We start from the raw sequence: 16,047 nt of genomic DNA, 5'->3' as shown, positions 1-16,047 counted from the left end.
TCTTGCACGTTACGGTATGTGCCCACTAGTGCGAACTGAGCAGAGCGAGCAATTTCAGTTCATTCCTATGGAAGTTAGCTCAACTTTCATAGGAATTAATTGGTAATGTTTGTTCTGTTCCAGTGTACACACACCTTAAAGGCCCACTGCAGCTTTGTATGATGCGTTGACGTAATTTCCACTGAAACAGGAAGCTAAGGAAGGACATATTGATTGGCTCCTCCCCCTTTTCAAATAGCCAATAGCCTTTAGTTTACCTCACAGACCGCAAGTCATAGGCTACTTGACAGCGCCATGGAAGTGAATCTGAGCACTGGTAATACATTGGATTCAATAGTAGAGGTGTGAATAAATTCTAGTCATTTCATTCCTAACCAATAAACAGTTGGGAATAAAAAAACTGAATAAAACTCGAGTGGGGGGTGTGGGGACTGGGGACTGGGGAGAGGTTGCTATAGCATGCTAACATATATGTAAAATATATGTGTACAATAACAATTTTCAGAAAAATTACATTACGATGTCCAGAAATCAATTTCAATGCTACATTGGGTTTAATTTGCCATGTAATGAGATAGAATTTTGCCATTGGTTTGGAACACACCAGCTTATTCATAGCCTTAATACAAACATATTCATACTAACAGCTAAAAAACGTATATTTTGATTTCAGGGGGCCTTTAAGCACATGAACCCTTTAGCTGCTATAATGGCTCTAGGTAAGGTTTGAACTCACAATCTAGGTGTTGCTTTTCTGCGTTCTGATTTATAAGTACCGCACAGTGAACAATAGATTATCTTTCTTGGTAGCCCTTGAACACTCAAATAATTTAAGATGGCCCCACAATGTTAGACAGGTCTTTTGCATTAATGCCTGGGAATTCTTCTAATTGTTGATAGCCATGCAATCCTCAACCAATCATTCAAGTTAGACTTCTCGGTAAACCTTCTTGGTAAATATAATTTTCCTTTAAATAGAAAGATGAGTTTTATTAGCTCGTGTTCAAAGCTAATCTCTACACTCTAAACAAAAATGGTGCTAAATAGCACTAAAAGTGGTTCATTGGCTTGTAATCATAGGGGAACCACTTTAAGTGCCATATAGCACCTACCTTTGTCAAATGGTGCTATGTAGAACCATAAGAGGTGCCATATAGCACCTTAACCACCCCAAAGAACCGCTAAAGAACCGCTGAAGAACCAAACTGGGCTTAACAGGTTCTTTAAATGGTAGTGGTGCTATATAGCACCTTAACCACCGCAAAGAACCGCTGAAGAACCATTTTTTTTTAGTGTGATAGGTCAAACCATTAGCCTTACAGAAAGGCTAGACTGCCAAAGAATTAAGCATGTGAATTGCAAACAATAAATGTTTTGTGATTCATTTTACATTAATTTACAAATAAATACATCATAAATTGTTTTGTAGAGAAGATTGTTTTCATAAATTAACTTTTTTTTAAGATGGGCTTAATGGTACAGGGCCACAAAACGCATGCAAACTATAGCCAACACAAGCCAACCTTGAATGAAAAAAACTTAACATTTCTCAATGTGGGCACAATGAAAATTACTATGATACTTAGTCCACAGTATATTTAAGCTCAATGCATGTATTTGTAAACATGTCTTAAATTTTTAAGGAAAAAAAAAACTTTTCTCACCATTACTCACTGTGGAACAAGCCCACCTTATGTGTTTCAATGAGGAATCCCTCTAATTGCAAACTTTGATACATTTTCTGAAAGTGTTTAATGATAACATTTCTTTGTGTGCTTTTACCTTACTAACCTTTTAACCTTACCCTACTACCTTAATTTACAACTATATTTAGATAGGCCTACAAAATACACACATTCATTCAAATGAGATAGAGCCCGTTTTGTCCTAAAGTCCTTAATGTATAACTGGGCATAATTCGAGAGCCAAGCTGAGTTAAGGCCTGAGATTCCGGGTATGAAGAGGTCCCAGAGGGACCCTACATTCTCCACAGTCCTGAGCCCCTGGGACCGTCTAGCTCCGAGATACCGCCACTTCCTGTCCAGCTTTGACCGGGCAAACTCGGGACCCAAGCCGAGTTGGGGCTCCGAACTCTGAGCATGAAGGGGTCACCCAGTGGGCCCCCTATGCCGGGAGTATTGAGCTCTAACTCGGCTTATATGATACCTAACCCGATATATGGTCACTTCCTGTGGAACTTTGATCGGGCATAACTCCAGAGTCAAGCCGACCTAAGGCTGCAACTCGCCTTGGGTCCCGAGATACACCCGGTCAAACTTCCAGCTTGACTCTAGCTACAACTCCAGTCAAGCCGACTTAAGGCTCCAGACCACCGGCCACTAACACCTACCCATCCCACCCAGGACTCTAATCAAACATTAGCAAAAGTAATTTTTTTTAATACTTCCCTGTCACTGAATAAATATATTGATGTTTTACTTCTTTAAAATCAATACATTTTTATATTTTGTGAATCAATTATGATGTGGGCTTATTTGGAACACATGCAGGCTTAAATGGTGCCAAAGTACCAATTAAGCCCATGCCAGACTTCTGACTTTATTCCTAAATTACCTTAATTTTATATTCTAAAATGTACATCAACTAATTAATACATGAGAGATAAATCTTGCATTTCAACAAATAATTTTTCTTATAAACTATGTCAATATCTATGAAAATACCTAGACTTAGATTTTGGTGGGCTTAATGGGTACACTTACCCTAATACTTATAATACCCTAATACCTAATACTAGTTTAAGCATAGAACATTAAATGTTTTTTTTTTTGCATTATTCCTTGATCATTCTTCTAATGGATGAAGACAGGGGCTGCGTTCGAAACCGCATACTTCCCTACTATTTAGTACGGGAAAAAGAGTAGGCGAGCGAAAAAGTATGTACGAATCCAAAAGAGTAGGCGAGAATTACCTGGGTGACGTATTAATTATCGCGAGATTCGGACTTAAGTGCGTTCGAATATGCCTACTTTCCTACTATATAGTAGGCGAAAACAGTACGTGAAGGAAGCAGTACGTTCGAAACATCAGTATTCATAAAAGAGTAGGCGAGAAGTTCCCGGATGGCTTACTGCTTCCACACAGATTTTTGAGTGCTGATCCGTGGATACTCTTCTATCCCAGGAGGCCACGCGAGAGGATACGTCATTATCAAACATCGCGGAGATCAGCGACGCGGGTGCTTTCAAATGTGAGTAAACACGGTTCCTTGCGTTAAAATTGCATGTGTTGAACTACTGTAGAGTAAACTGTTGAATTGTTGAAGGTGTAAAGACGTTACACAGTGTAGTATAGTTGTGATTTTGCTGTAAAAACACGTTTTATTATGTATAACGTTAGCTAACAGGGGAGCTCCAGTAAGGACACGTAAGTTACGTCTCTAAAGTGGATTTACATAAACCATATATATCTTAAAGACGCTTATTTTAAATGTCTATTTACATCTGACAGGAAAATCTTCAGTAAGTATTGCAGAAGAGCACATCACAACATGAAATAGACATCTGAGTGATGAATGTGTGCTAGAACAAATCTATATTAACTAAACATAAGTTATCTATTTTATTTGTCCATTACTGTTGATAAATTGAGGAACATTTATGTTGGATAAAAAGTTAAAACAACCTCAACATGTAAATGTAGTGTTGCTCATAAATCACAGAGGTAATGTGAATCTTGTCGGGATGTTACAGGGACAGATGAACAGATGTGTGTTTATCCAGTGGAGAGTGGCTCATGAAGCTGAATGCTGCCATCAAAGGCTTTGAGTGAGTATACTACAGACATGAATAACAACAACTATTTAAATATTAAGTTGTAGTTTATTTTAATTATTGTAATTTCAAACAGAGCTATTACAGCACTTTTCTGATTCTTCATTTCTGTGCATTTGCTGCAGATCTTTTGTGGTGGAGCAGGACCTACAAGAAAAGATGATGGCGGCATTTGTGGAAAAAAACATGTTTTTGTCTTCTAAATAATACTGAAATCAAATTACATTGTGCGGTTAAAATGACTGTTTTTTGTGTTATGTTTGTGCATTTTTGTAGGATCTGAAATGTCAGCAGGCTGGTGTGAGCACTGAGGATGAGGAGCCCAGAGCTGAATCCTGGAGATGGTGCCATGGATGAGTCCCTCCATCACTCCACCTGCCCTTACGAGACCCTCCATCACTCCACCTGCCCTTATTGCCTCAGATTGTGAAGCACAACACAGCACGCAACAACCTGAGGCACGAAGGCACGGCTCACCTCTGGTGGTCAGCTGATTCATCAGAATAAAGCTGCAGAATGGGAACCGCTGTGTTGAGACAGCAGAAGGATGTGGGGTTCAGCGCCTGTAGCCTACATACATGATTGTAGTTTGAATAAAGCTTTGTTTCATGTGTTGACTTGTATATGCATTTGTTTATTGTGTGATGGTGACTTTGATTCATTCTTTTACTAATTTATTAATATTTCTCATTGTTGTCAGTAAATAAAATATAAATATTTAATTAATGCTTTATTTATTGTTTGAATGAAAATGTAGATATGTTCACTATATACACATCTAGAGTGTATTCATGCATAGCTATGTCGTATGACATACATTACATTTTGTTTGTTTTATTGAATTATTTTCAGTAAAAATTAATATAATTAAGTATTGGTCAGCATTTATCGTTGTTATTATTGTATGTTTTGGGGTGGGATAGCAATGCAATTCATTCTGGGGTAATATTAATTTTTAACATTAATGATACTTAAATTTTTCGAGTATAAAATCAACAGTTTTCTCCAAAGGCGAATCTTCGCACAGCTGCCCTTTGTGCAGACATTACAAACGCTGGAGAAAACCGTTCTAGGTAGGGCTGTTGAGTTACTGATGTTATGAGGTATATATATATATATATATATATATATATATATAGGCCTATATATATATACACACACATATATCAATCATGGGTTTGCATACATAATATGATATTTTATACACAGGAAAAAAGAACCTACAAGGTTGAATATCGCAATATATATTTTCTTAAATAATTAGTTATAATACACTTAAAAAAATCATTTTTTGTTATTTATAGGCCTAGGCCTGAGGGATGAAACGAGAGTTAAATTCATCAAGAAAAAGCGGAAAACATAAAGCAGTAAGCCACTTTTGCTTGTGGCTGAAAATGTTTGGATATAAAATAAAGAAATTAACAACATATTCAAGAGATGACAATTTTGGGATTTGGTAATAAAAATAAATAATATCGTTAAGGATAAAACGGTGGGTCACATTAGTAGGGTTAAATATAAGAACTTAAATCAACCCTAAATGTATTCACAACATAAATGGGCAGCAGTTTCTTCAAAAAGACCACAAAATGAGCAAGTTTATCAATATCAAGATATTTACAGATAGATTAATTAAACGTGTCGTTCAAATTTTTCAAGTTGTGGCTCTTGTGATAACGCGTCGTAGGTCACATGATAACGTCAACATGGCAGGTGTCCGGTTCGCATTCATACTCAACGAGATCTGGCTATAAAGTACCTACTCTTTTAGCGCTCGTTAAGTAAGTACTTATTGAAATTAAGTACCTACTCATTGAGTATGCGGTTTCGAACGCAGCCAATGTGATGTTCAGACAATCTTTTAAGTTAGACATTGCCATAGTGTCTCTTGCTTTCTAAAACCATGCTCCAGGTGAGATTCAAACTCACAACCTCGCACTGCTCAGCTGCGTACTGCCTTATAAGTACCGTGCGCCACTGGAGCTTCTGACACAGAGTCATATTATCAGACATCATGTGGGGAAGCAGAAGCAAAATGGTCCAATTTAAAGCTTGGCTGTTAACTTGATCACACAAGCCCCTACCTGTAAGCCTCTCTTGCCGAATTATTAACACACATTCTACCTATTATGTACCTCAATTGAACATACTGTTTATTTCTCTGGTTAATCTGGTTCTCTCTATCTTTCGGACTAGCGCACCTGCAGCCTGTTCAGTAATGTTCTGGGCTGGATATATGTAGCGAATCAGCTCAAAAAAAGGGATAATTAATAATTAATCACACTGGTTATGTTCAATTATTACACTGTAAAAGAAAATTACATCCCCAAGTCAAAAATTTCTAGTGACTGGTCACATCTAAATTTTTCAATTACTCTGACGTATTATTTCTCATTGAGCCAATGTTAACAGACTATTGCAACAAGAATTACACTTGGGCCAATTTAAAACATTTTATGTGACCAGTCACTAAAAATTTTGACTTGGAGGGGTTAGACATTTTTTACAGTGTACCTACATATTTTAAATCGCCCAAAAAGGGGCGATTTAATAGCCCATTTATTTGTATCTATATGTATATGGATAATTAATTACAACGAATTATAATCAATTATGAATATATAGATAGGCAAGATACATTTTCAGAATTACCTTTAACAGAACACTGTAAAAAAAATTCTAACCTCTTCAAGTCAAAATTTTCTAGTGACTGGTCACATCTAAATTTTTTTATTGGCCCAAGTGCAGTTCTTGTTGCAATAGTCTGTTAACATTGGCTCAATGAGAAATAATACGTCAGACTAATTGAAAAATTTAGATGTGACCAGTCACTAGAAATTTTGACTTGGGGATGTAATTCTTTTTTACAGTGAATGAATTCCACATCAAATAATCTGCTGGTCCACCGAACCGACAGTACAATCTTCTTATCAACTCTCAAGGAAGATTATTCTCCTTATCAACTCTCAAAAAAAGGTTATTCTGGTCATGAAGAATAACTTTCCTGTTCTATTATTATTATTTATTTATTTATTTAAGTTTATTTGAATAGGGACAAGTATGTTACATAAACTCATGTTACATACTACAACATTTTAGCCGAAGCTAATTCTCAATGTTCGTCCCTAGTGGGCCTTTACATAAAATTAAACAATACATAGTTAAAATAATAATACAGTATAACACAATATAAACGCAACAGACAGTCAGTGGTCACATTTCTGACCTCTGATTAAAGAGTCTTTAAGTTTGTGTTTGAAAAGGACCCAGTTTGACTCTCCTTTCAGTTCAGTGGGTAAACAATTCCAGGCTTTAGTGCCTGGAAAAAGCTGATTGTCCGAATGAAGTATTACATTTCGGGATCTGACAGTTCCCGTTCTGAGCTCCTCTAGTCCTTGAACCCACAGCCCTGAGAGAAACTACGCACTCACTCAAGACCTGTGGGGCTTGCTGATTTAAACATTTATGCATCAGCTTCAATTATAGTATTAGATTACTATAAAGTACTCAAAAATATAGCTTGTAGCTTAAGATTTCACATTTAAGAAACTTTGTTAGGTGAGCAGGAGACAGCGGCAATCAAGCGTATAATGGGTTTTAATAAATGAAACTACAAATACATACAACTATACTTAAACAAAGAATATATATAAACAGAATAACGAAAAGTAAAGAAAGAAAGAGAAAGCAGATCACAGAATAGCAAATATCCCAAACAGTTAACCTTTGAGAGCCAGCACAGAATCAAATAACCTTAAAGCAGGGGCGAGCTATCTTAAACACATCTAAATCTCGATAGAAATTATACTTGCATGGATCTTTGGTGCTGAGCAAGAATGTGCGTGTGTGTATGATGGTCCGTGAGTTTAAAGTGTTCTTTCAGTTCTTCCGGAGAGCACGTTGTTTGTGGGACGTTTAAAAGGTTTACTTGAAAGCGAAGTTGCCGGAAATTCAGGCTAAGTCAATTTCACTCGGAGATAGAAATTAATGAGCACAAGACTAAAACAAGGCAAGAAGCCGGAGATAAGGCTAACAAGAAAAGAAAAGAAAAGAAAAGAAAAGAAAAGAAAAGAAAAGAAAAGAAAAGAAAAGAAAAGAAAAGAAAAGAAAAGAAAAGATAGCGATGAGCCATCATGCTTGTCCTTTAAGGAAGACTTAGTTCACACCTATTTTGGGGGCAGTGACCAAATAACACTCAGAAACTTTTAGCGGGAGAGAGTTTCTTTGTCTCCTTCTGACAGCCTGATTTGCGTGTTTTATAATGGTGTCCAGAATGGGTCATTTCTACTCCAAAGGATGGTAAAACATATTTTATCGTAACCTACCATATATGTATAGCTAAGGCAAACCGAGATGTTTAATTCGGTACCAATATATGTTTGGAAGATACAAAGAAGAGATACATTCTTACACTTGAATATAAGCATTAAGAGTTCAAGTAACGCAACTAGAAAGTCATAACTAGGCTAATATGAGGTGGGAAACATACATACACACAGGAATATATCATATACATTTTGGAATGACTTATGAGTTAAATGGAAAGAATGTTTGTGTAAGTATATTGGTGCGTCTCTCAGATGTCTAGCCATGCCACCTGGCCTTCGTGCCTGCCGTGGGAGGGGAGTTGAGTTGATTACGATCTTTTTGAAGCTCACAAAAGAGTTTGGAGATGTTTTTGTTTAACCTCTACCATGCAACTAAAGTGTCAATGGAGCAATTTGATCCAGACTCCTTGGCGCTAGTCCTGTGATTTACATAAATGAGTCCAGTAGGTTAAAAGCTTTCTGAAGCATAGAATGAATAAGTCAAGTCCAGACGTTACATATATAACGAGAGAGCGGAGAGAGAAGGGCGCGGAGGTTAACCTACTACAATATGTTTCTAGCGGCGTGATCGCTTCGATCACTGTTTCAACTCTGTCAAGAGCTTGGCGTGCACTGAAGGAGAAGGGCTTGAGTGGAGTGTTGAGAGCCCTGTGTGTGTATGACGTATACATTCCATGATGTTTTTCCGCCAGCCGTTGATAAGCTTTGTTTCATTGGTGCTTGTTTCAATGTTTCGTTGTTCTATGTTTGTTTATTTCTGTTAACATTATCTGTTGCCTACTGATCCGTGAGTCGTGTAGTTCCAAGAATAAACAGTTAAAACTGTTATATTTTGCATTGCATGTCTTTATGTTGCTTACCCCCTTCTTTAAAGGGCACTTTAATAGTGGGGTTCATAACAATACCCATCCAATGCAACGCTGGGATAACCTTTAGCCCTTGAACTCTCTTTTAATGGACAACGACCATGCAGTTATATTCAGGCCTTTTGCATTACTTTCTGAGAATTATTCTAATTGTTTACAGCCCTGCACTGCTCCAGCAATTTTTCTAGAATTTAAAATATTTTGCTGCTATAACGTCTCAGGCTTTCTAAAATCATACTCCAGGTGAGGCTCAAACTCACAACCTCGGCATCGCTCTGCTGCGTACTGCCTCATAAGTACCGCACGCTGACCGATTGCACCACTGGAGCTTGAAGACAGGACCATATACCAAAATCCATGTGGGGATTATAGACACTCTTGAGGATGATTCGGTTTTAAAACCATCTTTCAAGTTAGCCCTTTTCCTAGTTTAAGATATAGGCTACATAGAGCATTAAATGGTTTTTTGCATTATTCCGTGATCAATCTTCTAATGGATGACGGCAATGTGATGTTCAGACAATCTTTCAAGTTGGACATTGAAATCTTTAACTTCCATAGCGTCTCTTGCTGTCTAAAACCATGCTCCAGGTGAGGCTCAAACTCACAACCTCGGCATTGCTCAGCTGCGTACTGCCTTATAAGTACCGCGCGCTAACCGATTGCGCCACTGGAGCTTCGAGACAGGTGTATATACCAAAATCCATATGGGGATTATAGCCACTAGAGTTATAATCTTGAGGGTGATTCAGTTTTAAAACCATCTTTCAAGTTAGCCCTTTTCCTAGTTTAAGATATAGGCTACATAGAGCATTAAATGGTTTTTTGCATTATTCCGTGATCAATCTTCTAATGGATGACGGCAATGTGATGTTCAGACAATCTTTCAAGTTGGACATTGAAATCTTTAACTTCCATAGCGTCTCTTGCTGTCTAAAACCATGCTCCAGGTGAGGCTCGAACTCACAACCTCGGCATTGCTCAGCTGCGTACTGCCTTATAAGTACCGCGCGCTAACCGATTGCCCCACTGGAGCTTCTGACACAGAGTCATATTATCAGACATCATCTGGGTAAGCAGAAGCAAAATGGTCCAATTTAAAGCTTGGCTGTTAAGCTTGATCACACAAGCCCCTACCTGTAAGCCTCTCTTGCCGAATGATTAACACACATTCTACCTATTATGTACCTCAATTGAACATACCTATCCAATGCAATGCTGGGCTATCCATTAGCCCTTGAACTCTCTTTTAATGAACGATGACCATGCAGTTCTATTCAGGCCTTTTGCATTACTTTCTGAGAATTCTTCTAATTGTTTACAGCTTTGCAATGCTCAAACAATCTTTCTAGTAAGAATTTGAAATCTTTTGCCTCTATAACGTCTCAGGCTTTCTAAAATCATGCTCCAGGTGAGCTTCGAACTCACAACCTCGGCATCGCTCTGCTGCGTACTGTCTTATAAGTACCGCGCGCTGACCGATTGCGCCACTGGAGCTTCGAGACAGGTGTATATACCAAAATCCATATGGGGATTATAGCCACTAGAGATATAATCTTGAGGGTGATTCAGTTTTAAAACCATCTTTCAAGTTAGCCCTTTTCCTAGTTTAAGATATAGGCTACATAGAGCATTAAATGGTTTTTTGCATTATTCCGTGATCAATCTTCTAATGGATGACGGCAATGTGATGTTCAGACAATCTTTCAAGTTGGACATTGAAATCTTTAACTTCCATAGCGTCTCTTGCTGTCTAAAACCATGCTCCAGGTGAGGCTCGAACTCACAACCTCGGCATTGCTCAGCTGCGTACTGCCTTATAAGTACCGCGCGCTAACCGATTGCCCCACTGGAGCTTCTGACACAGAGTCATATTATCAGACATCATCTGGGTAAGCAGAAGCAAAATGGTCCAATTTAAAGCTTGGCTGTTAAGCTTGATCACACAAGCCCCTACCTGTAAGCCTCTCTTGCCGAATGATTAACACACATTCTACCTATTATGTACCTCAATTGAACATACCTATCCAATGCAATGCTGGGCTATCCATTAGCCCTTGAACTCTCTTTTAATGAACGATGACCATGCAGTTCTATTCAGGCCTTTTGCATTACTTTCTGAGAATTCTTCTAATTGTTTACAGCTTTGCAATGCTCAAACAATCTTTCTAGTAAGAATTTGAAATCTTTTGCTGCTATAACGTCTCAGGCTTTCTAAAATCATGCTCCAGGTGAGCTTCGAACTCACAACCTCGGCATCGCTCTGCTGCGTACTGTCTTATAAGTACCGCGCGCTGACCGATTGCGCCACTGGAGCTTCGAGACAGGTGTATATACCAAAATCCATATGGGGATTATAGCCACTAGAGTTATAATCTTGAGGGTGATTCAGTTTTAAAACCATCTTTCAAGTTAGCCCTTTTCCTAGTTTAAGATATAGGCTACATAGAGCATTAAATGGTTTTTTGCATTATTCCGTGATCAATCTTCTAATGGATGACGGCAATGTGATGTTCAGACAATCTTTCAAGTTGGACATTGAAATCTTTAACTTCCATAGCGTCTCTTGCTGTCTAAAACCATGCTCCAGGTGAGGCTCGAACTCACAACCTCGGCATTGCTCAGCTGCGTACTGCCTTATAAGTACCGCGCTCTAACCGATTGCGCCACTGGAGCTTCTGACACAGAGTCATATTATCAGACATCATCTGGGTAAGCAGAAGCAAAATGGTCCAATTTAAAGCTTGGCTGTTAAGCTTGATCACACAAGCCCCTACCTGTAAGCCTCTCTTGCCGAATGATTAACACACATTCTACCTATTATGTACCTCAATTGAACATACCTATCCAATGCAATGCTGGGCTATCCATTAGCCCTTGAACTCTCTTTTAATGAACGATGACCATGCAGTTCTATTCAGGCCTTTTGCATTACTTTCTGAGAATTCTTCTAATTGTTTACAGCTTTGCAATGCTCAAACAATCTTTCTAGTAAGAATTTGAAATCTTTTGCTGCTATAACGTCTCAGGCTTTCTAAAATCATGCTCCAGGTGAGCTTCGAACTCACAACCTCGGCATCGCTCTGCTGCGTACTGTCTTATAAGTACCGCGCGCTGACCGATTGCGCCACTGGAGCTTCGAGACAGGTGTATATACCAAAATCCATATGGGGATTATAGCCACTAGAGTTATAATCTTGAGGGTGATTCAGTTTTAAAACCATCTTTCAAGTTAGCCCTTTTCCTAGTTTAAGATATAGGCTACATAGAGCATTAAATGTTTTTTTGCATTAATCCGTGATCAATCTTCTAATGGATGACGGCAATGTGATGTTCAGACAATCTTTCAAGTTGGACATTGAAATCTTTAACTTCCATAGCGTCTCTTGCTGTCTAAAACCATGCTCCAGGTGAGGCTTGAACTCACAACCTCAGCATTGCTCAGCTGCGTACTGCCTTATAAGTACCGCGCGCTAACCGATTGCGCCACTGGAGCTTCTGACACAGAGTCATATTATCAGACATCATCTGGGTAAGCAGAAGCAAAATGGTCCAATTTAAAGCTTGGCTGTTAAGCTTGATCACACAAGCCCCTACCTGTAAGCCTCTCTTGCCGAATGATTAACACACATTCTACCTATTATGTACCTCAATTGAACATACCTATCCAATGCAATGCTGGGCTATCCATTAGCCCTTGAACTCTCTTTTAATGAACGATGACCATGCAGTTCTATTCAGGCCTTTTGCATTACTTTCTGAGAATTCTTCTAATTGTTTACAGCTTTGCAATGCTCAAACAATCTTTCTAGTAAGAATTTGAAATCTTTTGCTGCCATAACGTCTCAGGCTTTCTAAAATCATGCTCCAGGTGAGCTTCGAACTCACAACCTCGGCATCGCTCTGCTGCGTACTGTCTTATAAGTACCGCGCGCTGACCGATTGCGCCACTGGAGCTTCGAGACAGGTGTATATACCAAAATCCATATGGGGATTATAGCCACTAGAGTTATAATCTTGAGGGTGATTCAGTTTTAAAACCATCTTTCAAGTTAGCCCTTTTCCTAGTTTAAGATATAGGCTACATAGAGCATTAAATGGTTTTTTGCATTATTCCGTGATCAATCTTCTAATGGATGACGGCAATGTGATGTTCAGACAATCTTTCAAGTTGGACATTGAAATCTTTAACTTCCATAGCGTCTCTTGCTGTCTAAAACCATGCTCCAGGTGAGGCTCGAACTCACAACCTCAGCATTGCTCAGCTGCGTACTGCCTTATAAGTACCGCGCGCTAACCGATTGCGCCACTAGAGCTTCTGACACAGAGTCATATTATCAGACATCATCTGGGTAAGCAGAAGCAAAATGGTCCAATTTAAAGCTTGGCTGTTAAGCTTGATCACACAAGCCCCTACCTGTAAGCCTCTCTTGCCGAATGATTAACACACATTCTACCTATTATGTACCTCAATTGAACATACCTATCCAATGCAATGCTGGGCTATCCATTAGCCCTTGAACTCTCTTTTAATGAACGATGACCATGCAGTTCTATTCAGGCCTTTTGCATTACTTTCTGAGAATTCTTCTAATTGTTTACAGCTTTGCAATGCTCAAACAATCTTTCTAGTAAGAATTTGAAATCTTTTGCTGCTATAACGTCTCAGGCTTTCTAAAATCATGCTCCAGGTGAGCTTCGAACTCACAACCTCGGCATCGCTCTGCTGCGTACTGTCTTATAAGTACCGTGCGCTGACCGATTGCGCCACTGGAGCTTCAAGACAGGTGTATATACCAAAATCCATATGGGGATTATAGCCACTAGAGTTATAATCTTGAGGGTGATTCAGTTTTAAAACCATCTTTCAAGTTAGCCCTTTTCCTAGTTTAAGATATAGGCTACATAGAGCATTAAATGGTTTTTTGCATTATTCCGTGATCAATCTTCTAATGGATGACGGCAATGTGATGTTCAGACAATCTTTCAAGTTGGACATTGAAATCTTTAACTTCCATAGCGTCTCTTGCGGTCTAAAACCATGCTTCAGGTGAGGCTCGAACTCACAACCTCGGCATTGCTCAGCTGCGTACTGCCTTATAAGTACCGCGCGCTAACCGATTGCGCCACTGGAGCTTCTGACACAGAGTCATATTATCAGACATCATCTGGGTAAGCAGAAGCAAAATGGTCCAATTTAAAGCTTGGCTGTTAAGCTTGATCACACAAGCCCCTACCTGTAAGCCTCTCTTGCCGAATGATTAACACACATTCTACCTATTATGTACCTCAATTGAACATACCTATCCAATGCAATGCTGGGCTATCCATTAGCCCTTGAACTCTCTTTTAATGAACGATGACCATGCAGTTCTATTCAGGCCTTTTGCATTACTTTCTGAGAATTCTTCTAATTGTTTACAGCTTTGCAATGCTCAAACAATCTTTCTAGTAAGAATTTGAAATCTTTTGCTGCTATAACGTCTCAGGCTTTCTAAAATCATGCTCCAGGTGAGCTTCGAACTCACAACCTCGGCATCGCTCTGCTGCGTACTGTCTTATAAGTACCGCGCGCTGACCGATTGCGCCACTGGAGCTTCGAGACAGGTGTATATACCAAAATCCATATGGGGATTATAGCCACTAGAGTTATAATCTTGAGGGTGATTCAGTTTTAAAACCATCTTTCAAGTTAGCCCTTTTCCTAGTTTAAGATATAGGCTACATAGAGCATTAAATGGTTTTTTGCATTATTCCGTGATCAGTGTTGGGGAAGTTACTTTTAAAAAGTAGTGTTTGCTCGTTACTCGTTACTTTTTAAAAAAGTAATCCGTTACTTTACTTAGTTACCCCGTTTGGAAAGTAACTTTTTACGTTACTCGTTACTTTTACGTTACTTTTATGTTGCTTGACTTTGGGCAGAACCCAATATCTGTTCCTAAATATGTAGACATAAAGTTATACAATGGAGGACATAGGCTAACAGGTAATTATTTTGTGCTCTTTATTATAAAAAATAGTATCAATTTCAAAAGAAAAAAAGTCCTTCTCATTGGCGCTGCTGTGTGCGGCAACTTTTATTCTCAGCCGGCTCTGCATCATGGGGTAGAGTGCGACACTCCGCGATGAGCCGCGTGCTCGCGCCACTTCTCTCCGCTCCGCTTCCCCTATCCACCGAACTTTAAATTTCGGCAACAGCCAATAAAGCTTCCCTGCTCTCTAACACCGGTGCGAATCGCGTCTTGATAACATAGGACAAAATGATATAGAAGACATAAGCTTAGTTTTCAGACATACGACTCACTCTATCAAGGGAGTAGGAGAAAAAAAAGAGATTTTGAGAGAATTTTTTTTTGTTTTGTTTAAAAGTACACATATTCAAGCTTTCTATATATTTCTCAGGTCTGTGAGACAAGTAGCTTATGAGTTTCGGTTCATTTACAGTATGGAGAGGAGCTCCAGTTCACGCGCTGGTGCCGTCATGATTATTTTGCATGCCATATTTACTTATTTATTAAAATCAGGCAATTAATTGGTTGGTAAAACATTGATTAAAATTAAGATACAATTAATACAAAACGAAATTCGTTTTAAAGAAAGTCTTTCTACAAAAACAAACTTAATAAAGTGGTCTAAATCATGTCTGCCCACTCCATTTATCTCCCGATATATTGCACAAAATTATGATCTTACTCACGCTTTTCACTTTTCATATAATCAACATAGATTAAATTATTTATTTATTTATTTTATTTAAACATAAATATGAAACTAAATAGTTTTCTTTAATTTACTTCTTATTTAATTCAGCCAACTGGTTGATAAAACATTGATTAAAATTAAGATACAATTAATACAAAACGAAATTCACTTTAAATACAGGTTTTCTACAAAAACAAACTTAATAAAGTGGTCAAAATCATGTCTCCACACTCCATTTGTCTCCCGATATATTGCGCAATTTTTTTATTTAATTTAATTTAAACATAAATATGAAACTAAATCGTTTTCTTCAGTTCTCAACAGTTCTCTTCTCTCAAGCGCGCAGCTGAGGCAGTG

General features: G+C 38.4%; 1 long non-coding RNA gene across 1 annotated transcript; it reads left to right on the top strand.

Moving 5' to 3' along the window:
• The first annotated feature begins 2,878 nt into the window (after positions 1 to 2,878).
• Positions 2,879 to 4,516, top strand: LOC309480012. Its single transcript, XR_014199501.1, has 3 exons — positions 2,879 to 3,211; positions 3,714 to 3,788; positions 4,071 to 4,516. It is a non-coding gene; the product is annotated as an uncharacterized lncRNA (long non-coding RNA).
• The last annotated feature ends 11,531 nt before the right edge of the window (positions 4,517 to 16,047 follow it).

The sequence above is a fragment of the Leuciscus leuciscus genome (assembly GCF_965113295.1).
Source record: "Leuciscus leuciscus genome assembly, chromosome: 18".
NCBI classification, from domain to species: domain Eukaryota; kingdom Metazoa; phylum Chordata; class Actinopteri; order Cypriniformes; family Leuciscidae; genus Leuciscus; species Leuciscus leuciscus.
The sequence above is the reverse complement of the archived record's forward strand: the minus strand, read 5'-3'. Positions and strand labels throughout refer to the sequence as shown.